The sequence below is a fragment of the Lepisosteus oculatus genome, chromosome 9, assembly GCF_040954835.1.
Source record: "Lepisosteus oculatus isolate fLepOcu1 chromosome 9, fLepOcu1.hap2, whole genome shotgun sequence".
Taxonomy (NCBI): Eukaryota; Metazoa; Chordata; class Actinopteri; order Semionotiformes; family Lepisosteidae; genus Lepisosteus; species Lepisosteus oculatus.
In genome coordinates, this window is record NC_090704.1 from 37,585,032 (window position 1) to 37,595,148 (window position 10,117).

Genomic DNA, 10,117 nt, shown 5'->3' on the forward strand with positions numbered 1-10,117 from the left:
CTGGTACCCAAAACTGAGGCATTCACTTCATATTGGCACTTTTAGTTTTCTGTTATATTGGAATTATTTTAGAAGCATACAGTTTAGAAATGATTATTTTATATTGAACTTGAGCAAATGTTTTCTGGAAATCTAGTTACACCATATCACGCTGTATGCCCTGTACTGTATGTATCCATTACGATTGTCACTTGTTCAAACAACTGATGATGCTACAATTTAGTTCTATTTATTGTCTCCATGGCCCTTACATGTAAGTCAGTCTTATTGGACTGCTATATGATATATCACATGATAATGAGAGAGTGTGATGTTATAAATCTAAAAACGTTCTGTAAACAAATGATAAAGACATAGACATTTTGGATAGAAAGTAAAAAGATGTGATTCAAACCAGAAATTTGAAATGTTTATCTAAACACATTATCAAGAAATACAATGCAAATAGCATATAACAGAATCCCATCTAGTGTAAAAAGTTAAATGCACCTAAGCATAGCCATGTGCCAATATAATTCATATAATAAAGTGTTACTGGAGGTTATGCAAGCAAGCAAGCAAAAAGAGCCAACCCAAGCTTTAGAAATGTAGTGTATAAACAATGATACCATTGTAGTATGATGATTGTGTGTCATGTTCACCCCCAGTGAAACATCGCAGAGTAAGCTAGCACTACTGCAGCAGCCAACCACACCTCTACTCATCTGTCAGTACAAGTCGGTTGCTGTGGACACAGACAGGAAACCTGTTACACCTGTAGACAATTACTACCTGTCCCGCCACAGGTGAAGCAGGGTACTTAAGGTCTGATAAACCCCGATTGTGGATTCCCCTTTGTGCTTTGTCCCCCGTCTACCCAGCTTTAAACCTCGCCTGTTTGTACTACAACCAAGGACTACAACCTGCTTTTCCAACTTGCTGCACACACCAAGCTACCTGCTTGTTGTTCTGCTTGTTCTCATCACAGAGATGATGTGATGCCTGTGCTTGGGTTCACCTTTCAATTCTCGGACCACTGCAATTCCTACACGAAAAACAGCTATTACTTTGTGTACTATAACATTTACTATGGCTTCTTGGCAGGAACTATTCTGTGGCATGAGTGACAAAAGCAGATCTAACCTGGAAGTTAATCAAGGTTGCTCATAGGCAACCCAACTAAAGAGCCACACAGCGTCAATCCCCACAAAGTCCTACTCCAACTGAGTTTTCTGCTACAGGAGAATTCAGTGCTGTCTGGGTTCCAAGGGGATGCTGTCACCTTCTGGAACAGACTCTGCCCACAAAGCCCTGTTCATACTGATCTTTCTTCTCTTGGGTAACCTTAAGAGTAATAAATATCAGGCTGAATATTCTGACTTACACAAGCATGTACAGTAGATATCAAAGGTTTTAGCCAGTCTACCCTATATGAAAAATTCCATCCTGAAACCATATATGATCCAGCAATTGATAATATAAGCACTTCTGAAACTGCACAGATCTTAACTATTGCAAGGTATATTCTTCATGTGATGCACAATAGCCCATCATCTTGCTAATAGCCTAAGTGCAAGCAGTAATGTTATTATAACTTCAAGAACAGGAATATATAAAGTACTTTAGCACAAAGTAGTCTCAATGGGTATACAACTATGTAATTCCATACAGCTACAGTAAAACATGGGGTGGATCAATATAAATGTGGGGTGCACCTCAGTTAAAGGTGCAAGATATTTATGACAATAAACAAGTATAGACAGACTTCATTCTCTTAGAAATGCATCTCACTTGGTAAGGATTCATCTTCCATGAGAACGTAAAAAATGTTACTAAGGAAAGGAGGGCATTCCGCCCACTTTGCTCAAACAACACAACAGTGACTCCAAGAATACCATCAACGAGATGAAAAATATACATTAAACCTAAACAGATCTGTGGAGCACTCAAAAAGATGCTTTATTATTGTGCTATTATTATTTATTATTATTGAAGCTATTTTAGGCTAAATGTTTTTTTTTTATGAATTGTGCATTGAGTTCCAGGATATTTGTTACACTGTTTTACCATAAGTGATGTAATGCTTAACAAGAAGATATTAATTACTTGTATTTCTATGTTGTTTTGATGTTCTATTTTAATTTGCATAAATATAAGTTCCACACTTATGACTTCAGCTTAAAAGGTTGAAATAACACGCTCACATTAACTGCAAACTAATAAAATTGTCTGATCCTCTCTCTACACTTATTCATTTTCAATCTTTTGTACAGTATTGTTATCTGGGTAATAGAAATAATATTTATGGTAACAGAGTGAAATCTCAATCCCAACATGTCTAAAAAAATCTTTCTCGGGATTTAAAATGACTTTCCAGCAACATAAACCTCAGCCTTAATGCAGCTGTTCTCAGACGCATTGTGTTTTGGGGGAACAGTAAATGGTATAATTACTTCAGCTTCATGGAATTTTTTTTTGGTCAACATATCAAATAATAAATCCCTTGAGGACAAGTGACCATTGCTATCTTTTGAAAACAACCAAGCAAATAAACATGAAAATATATCCCAGGGAATACAGAATTGTGGTGCCTCTTGGTTACTATGGAAATGCTTTTGGGGTAGATAAAGAAGGGTATTGCTAGCGTAATTTATTTTTGTTCTAGCCTTGTTTTATGCTATGACTACTTCTGTAAGTAATTCCCGTTTATATTTAGAATCCAGTACCACTATCGCAGACAAGATACTTTTTCTTCCTCTTAGCCTGTCATTGTAGCTTATCATCATTTTCAGTACTTAGTCAGCTCTTTCCTTCTTCCCTTGTAATAAAACCACTGGGTAACATACCGATAACATGAACTCTGTTCAATTATGTAAATAAAAACAGAAAAATAAAGATGTGCTTTTACAGACAGTTTTGATTAAGAAGGAATAGGTGGACTGTTTATTCACCTGATTAAAACAAAATTGCCCATACTGAGAAGGTTATAAACAAATAATAATTTTATTTTTAAAGTCTGATTGCAAATGCAATTATTTCTTTCTTGATCTGTTGATAGAGATTATTTTTCTGTTCCTATAAAACATGTACACATATTTTTAATCTTGCGCTACATATACAGTTGCAGATGTATAGGTCACTTATTTTGAAACTTATTATTCTCTATTTATACACACTGTATTACTTAACGTTGCCTATTATTTCTTCTTTTTGTGAGCAAAAGTTTTAATGTATATTTCATAAAGAACAAAAAACACATGTAGAAGATGGGATCTCACAGAGTAAAAAATGTAAAAGAAGATTAATTTAACAAAGTTTTGAAGTTAAGAGAAAGAGTCTGACCAGCAGTTTCTGCAAATAAATGCTACTAAGTGTAATCTAAGGGTATCTACTGTAGAGTACATTCTGCCCAGTTGCCTAAAGGAGATTCTTGTCTTAAATTAGACCTGTTAGCAATAGTGTGCAGTAGTGGTCAGGGCAGATTGACTAAAAGGTTGTAGATTTTTATCCCACCTGAAGATGCTGCTGTTGCACCCTTGAACAAGCTACTTTACCCAGACTGCTTCAAAAAATACAGCTGCATAAGTCGCTACCACAATTTGAAAGAAAATAATAACTAACTGTAATTTCTATAAGTGAATTTGGATAAGAGTTTCAACTACATAAATTAACGTTAATAGCAGAAGCTTGAGATCTGTCATTGAGAAGGAGCAGTTGGCAAATTCAGTAGCACAGTCACATACAGTAAGGTTTTAGATATACCCCAAAATATTGTATTACAAAACATACCCAACATGTAATGTAGTAATGTATTTGCTCAGGGCATCTCTAACATAGAGGGTTGGGAACAACAGCCATCTGCCATCTGTGTAATCTTAAAACAGATTAGCTTGTATCCACCATTTTTAGGGGAAGATAAAGTATTATGCCAGACAAAATTGCAAGCAGGACTACCATCCGCCATGTCTACTTCTCTTTATTGATTGATTCGTATCCAGTGGGAATTAAATTCCACAAGTGGAAAAGAACACATTTGATTAGCTTTCTGGATAATTGACCAATTCCTGGGACCAGTAATCAGGTGTACATTATATTAGTAGCTAGGAGGACAAGGGCTAGAAGTCTATGTAGGTTCCTGTAGAGACAGCACAAGTCTAGTCTTTTGGCAGCTGTGTTTTCCCAACAGCAAACATGCTTGCAATCTATGTCAGTGAGGATACTAGTAGAAGTGATAGTATGTAAATGAAGAACTTGTTAGGATTGAGAGATTTGTTTTTTAAGGCACGTTAAGTGCACCAGGGTATGACTGAGTAGAAAAGGAACACTGTTGCGGAGAGTAGTGTACCTGTTCTTCCAGAGATTCCAGAGATTGACTGAAGAAAATTGATCTGTAAAGTGGAAGAAGAATTAAAGTGACTGTGCTATGTCTAAACTCTGTGGGATTAACTGAACTGTGGACTGCACAGGCTTCTCTAGAAGGGGACCACCAGTACCACCAAAAAGGGGTTACATCCGCAAGACCATTACAAACTACACTCAAACACACACATGTACTGTATTCACATGACATGCTGATTCAGAGCTCTTTTTGTGGTTCATTGGTTAACCATCAGCACGGTGACGTTTGTGTGAGACAGTGAAGCAGCATCCCATGGCACTCTGGTGTTAATGGCAGAGTGGAGTCTGAGATACATACTGTACTTTACAAATAAGAATTCTCAGGGAATGAGTCTCCCATAGATCCTGAAATACGTGCAGACCATTGTTATCATGATGTCACCAAGCATATGAACAATTTCTGTAAGCCAAGGCGGACAGGTAAAGGGCTGAGTAAGAAGGAGTTATTCCAAATTGATGAAAGCTTATGAAATTTCACAGGGCTACTGAGAAAGACACTGTTGACATTCTTTCTAATGACCTGAGAGCTTGCAATTAGTTTGCACATTCTTACAGAGACAATCCTCAGCTTGGAAAAAGAAAATAAAAGATTCTGAAGTCAAAATGTGAACTATGAGATTGTCAGCTGAACTGTTACTTCTGCTTTAAAGTGGTTAGAATTAGTGAGATCTAGGTATATTTATTTTTCTGGGAGTGTAATAGAAATTGTGAAAAGTAAGAGACTAATGCAATGAAGTGTGGAAACCTTGCACCATTGAACATAGTTTCTTTACAAGCAGTTAGCATTGATAGATCTTATAAGGTTTTTAATACTGTACTTCTTCATTAAAGCAAGACATCCCAGTATAGTACGTCTCAATTCTATTCTAGTCCTCAATACCCGTCACCCAGTGACAGATCTTCCAAAAAGTGTGAGGGAGCTTAAGCCACCCCAGTATAAGCAAAAGTCATCCCAGTTTAGTCACCCTACATTAACCTCTATTTGTAAAACTGCTAAAGGAATAACTTGAAAACTGAACATTTAAAATGAGTTGAAATTAGGGTTCAATTATGTAACTACAGGCTGCAGAAATCTTGGGAATCTAGTGGATTAAATTACTTAAATATGCAAAATATGTAGGAATGGTTTCACGAACCATAATTATCACTAAATCAGATCTACCTTACAGTATTTAGATAATGATTATGGGTATTGATATAGAAATGTGGATATAATTATTCCAAAGTTTGTGGCTGTGACACTTTACAAACAAAGTAAATCAGTGAAAAAGGCTGTTTTATATGCTAAAACTCTGCACACAAATAGAGGTTTTTACAAAATATAATATGTAATTTGGTCAAAAATAAAGCAGAAATAAGCAAACAACAAAGCAAAAACAAAGCACACCATATTGAAATTCAGTTTCAAATATATTAGGTCACTGTATATTAATTGGATGCTCCAAAACATCTCTGTCATACAGTAGGTAATTCTCAAAAGTTGGTCACCTCAGTGCAGCCTGCTAGGCCACAAAAGACACCTCCCTCTATTATAAGAAGGATAGGTATTTGTAATACTTTTTTATACATCATGCACATTGCAGAATGTGTAGACCCACGGAAACACCCAGGAAGAAACAACCACTACTTTGGCCTGCAACAACACATAGCAAAAAAGGTCTGTATTTCTTTTAGGTATTTTTTGTTTGGATTGGAGGTTATCATCCAAATACATACTGTAATTCAAGTAAATTAATGACATCTTGAGTCACATAGGCTAGACTTTAAAAAAAAAAGCATTGCCAGTGGGCACAGAATTCTCTTTTGTGAGCAGGTACATTCCTGCTTGGGCAGATCTGTAAAGTGAGATTGGTCACACCATGAAATACAGCTGTTTTCTTATAAATCTTGGAGATTGATCTGGAAATTGGTAGGAGAAATTAAATTAAAATCAGCTGAGGACCTTCCTATAAAAACATACTTGTTAGTTCCTACAAATTTCAATGCTCCTTGTGGCGACTTCACAGTGTTGATCTATTTACTACAATAACTGCATCCACTTTGTTCAATTAATAAGTTCAAAATTGATTTTGCTTGTAGAAAAGATGTGAAGACTCCAGATGATTCTCAAAATGAATTTTTTATATAAGGAAAACAAACCTTCCACACTAAGTTGTTTTTAACAAAAAGAAAGTTTGTCCATACAGTTTGCATTTATGCATGGTGTTTAATTTCAATATAATGAATGACAAAAAAATCTCCCCCAACACACGCAAATAACTGTTCTATGTTAAAACACATTCCTTAACACACATTTGACTGCCTTGTTCATAAAAATAGCCTTTTAAGAACAGCTTAATATTCAGCAAAGCAGAATTATTGGAATGTAAAAACACTGTTGTCTAGATGAATTACAAGGAGAACCTTGCTAGCTTCTCTTGCCTTTATTTTATGTTTCCTGAGCAATGATGGACAGAAACTCCATTTGCTAAGGATTCTTTCAAATCCTTCTTCCAAGTCATGTTTGACCTGAGCAATCATGGTATCATTTCCTTGCACAGCCTCTAAATCTTGACTAATCTTGTCAACTAACTTAACTTTAAAACATTCAAGGGTCCTTGCAAAAACATACCATGGTAATTTTCACACTATTGTGCCTGTTATAAACAGTACATGATTCATCTGAATCATGGTATACCACAGTGATTAATGTTATATTGTATTTGTTATTGTTAACCAGTGTAAGGTTGTGATAACCATAATATTGCATAATTTGTAAGTATTCAAGATGTTTGTATAGAACTATTGTTTATTGTTAATTGTTTTGTATTTACAATAGTATGATATATATTGCTTAAGAATACTTTGGGAATTTTGCACAAGTTATGTTTAGGGAAGGAAAAAGTGGAGAAAACTTTGCAATGCAGTGTAGCAAACTGCTCTGAAAGATGGGTTTTGATAGTACAAGCTTGTTGTAGTCTAGAAGTCATAACTTCTTTCAGCACGGCCTGAATGTTAAAGTATCACAACATGTACAACTTGGCTTGTTCACTGCAGTCCTTCCAAGCCAATTTAAGCTTCTTTTAATGTAGAAAAACTAAAAAATATAAAAATAAAATACCATCATTACTGACTTAAAGCAGAAGAATCCATTGACTGGAGTGTTTCACCTTATACTAGTTTTGTCAACTTCTTTTTATATCTAAAACATTGTATTGAGTTTGCTTAATTACTATCATCCTTTATAGGATTCTATTTTTACCATACTTGTTATGACCACTGTAAAACTACATAAGAATACAAATTATTCTAATTATATAAAATGATTACACAAATGAAAGATTGCAGTGTAAAGCTGGGGTCCCCACTTTTATTTTAAGGATTAAAAAATCACTAGCAAATGCTGTAGATGGAAAAAGACATTAAAACTATTCATGCTGAATCACAAACACATTTCTCCTAATACTAATTGTTTGAGAAACGACTCGTGCATGCAAGCTTTGATTACTTCCACGTTGTTTTTAAAGAAGTGTTTTTTAATTGGATTAATTAAAACAGAAAAGAAACACTAGAAGACAGATGAAGAGCATTGACCCCTCTTGTGGAGAGCTAGCATACACTGCACAGCAGGTAGTATTAGCTTAGAATTGTACGTTGTTTCGATAAACCTTTGGCCAAGTTCCTTCAATTAACGTTGCGTTTTTGGAAGCCAAGAACAGAATGTAATAAAATACCTGTAAGTAGCTGTGGCGCAGGGTGTTATTTCTCTCTGATGAAATGTACTGAAGCTGCTGGGGATGAAGCGAAGAAGCCTATGAATTTAACAGACTGCTTCATTACGGTTCTCCAAGTCTGTAAACTTGCCGTGCCTTAAGAGCCGAGTTATAAGAGCCCTGTGCTGTCGGCTTACGGAAACAGCCGAATCCAATTCACGGGAGCAGCCAGACTTCGGGAAATATTCAATGCTACTGTTTCTAGGTTTACATGGATGCCGTGGGAGTATTTGAAACCGAGATTTACGCAGTCTGACATATTGTTTGAAGTGAAATCCTTATGACATCTCTGACATAGCGTCAGCTAGATTTCTTCAAAGTCCAAATCTTATTTCTATGCACTAACTCTATGAGTTACCGATATGTTTTGATGTCCCTTCAGTTCAGTGGCGATAGTGTCCGTATTAGGAAATCTACAGTATAATGCTTTTTTAAGGCAGAGCTAATTTCCAAGACAGCTCCATATGATAAAGTTTAAGAATGAAATGAGAGTGATTACTGGTATGAGAGACCATATGCACTTCATCAGACTTCATCATGCTACTATAATGTTTTACATTAGACTACTTACGTTTTGCTCTTAAAGTTATTCTGCATAAATCTTCCATTACATTACATTTCATAACAGAGTTGTGCTGAATTAATGCCCCGGAAAGAGAAAAATCTAATTTTGATGTAGTGTCAATGTTACATTTTATAATTTCCAGGGAATTTGCTGCGGAAATCGAGACACATGCATTTCACTCTAAGCCCTACTGAAAACGGGTATTGAATTTAAATTAATAGTTTAATGAAGGACTTCCTGACATTACTTGTGCATTTGGTAAAGACAATAGCAGATAGTTGCGGGGTGAAGCATGGTCCTTCATAATTCATTCTGTCATTCAAAACTACAGTATCACAGGTGGCAAGAAACAAGCGTGCACCTGCTCGCAGAAACTGTAGTCTGTCAGAGGTCTCATCATCAGATTAATACACTGGCGAAATGAGGATTATAGAGGTTAATGTATGTGTCTGAATTTGGTTTAATCAGAGGTATCAAAGTGGGTATAATGAAAGTACTCAAATGCCATGTAAGCATTATTAAATAACTTTATAAGAGCTGCTAACAAATGAGCAGTTTGACTGATAAAGCAGGGTCTGAAAGGATATTAAGCAATAATGATGCAAAATAAAGTTAGATTCAATAACACATTAAAGCTGGTTTTCTTAACTTCATCATAGCTCTGGAATTCTTATTAGATGTACTTTCTACGTTTTTAATGTTTGAAGACATCTGTTTGCTATTTAACTGCATTGTTACTTACCCTCTCCTTTTACAATAGCTATTAAAATCAGAAAAGAAGGTCTGGGAAGTGTAATACACTATTTAAAACATGCATTTGTAATAGAAACAGGTATTTTAACATGTAGAAGAATTAATATAAAGTGATATACATCCCCAAAAGAAATTAAGTTAATAAATAAATTCAGTTATCAAAGCAGAATATGTTCCTGGGGTAATATTTATACCTACAATACCTACAGTTCTAATTACATTGTCTTTATGCATTAATATAATTGGCTAAGTACAGTATATGTTACAGAAGTACAGCATTATCTGAATCAGTCTACATACAGTCTACACAACAAACATCTTGCTATAATATCTAAATGCATATTACAGTATAATACCATTAAAATTGTTACATTTGCCCCATTCTGTAGAGTATGCTTTTTTATTATCCAGGATGTAAGCGATTTATGAATATGTCTTCTTTTGTCAAAGTAAACAAATTTCAGAATAGTCTATTGCCACAGGTGTGTAAAACAAATACAACACACTTAATTAGTTAAGAAAATAAATTAATGGCATATTGCAGTTCTTTGCAGTATCACTTTCTAACAGATATTAAGACAAATTCCTTGCTTACATGGTCTTATTGTCTAAATCTAGCAAAGTTTGTGTTGGTTTCACTGAAGAAATAAAATTACCAGTAGACAAAAAT

At 35.1% G+C, this 10,117-nt stretch overlaps 1 protein-coding gene across 4 annotated transcripts in view; it reads right to left on the minus strand.

The window, feature by feature from the left end:
- The window catches only part of myocd (myocardin), a 157,591-nt gene extending 149,394 nt beyond the window's left edge, over positions 1–8,197 (minus strand). For 3 of the 4 annotated variants that reach the window (XM_015356682.2, XM_015356681.2, XM_015356680.2), the window contains exon 1: positions 8,091–8,197. The gene's annotated coding sequence lies outside the window, so the exon portion shown is untranslated. The remainder of the gene's footprint in view (positions 1–8,090) is intronic. The other variant, XM_015356687.2, reaches the window with a different exon arrangement.
- Between the last annotated feature and the right edge of the window lie 1,920 nt (positions 8,198–10,117).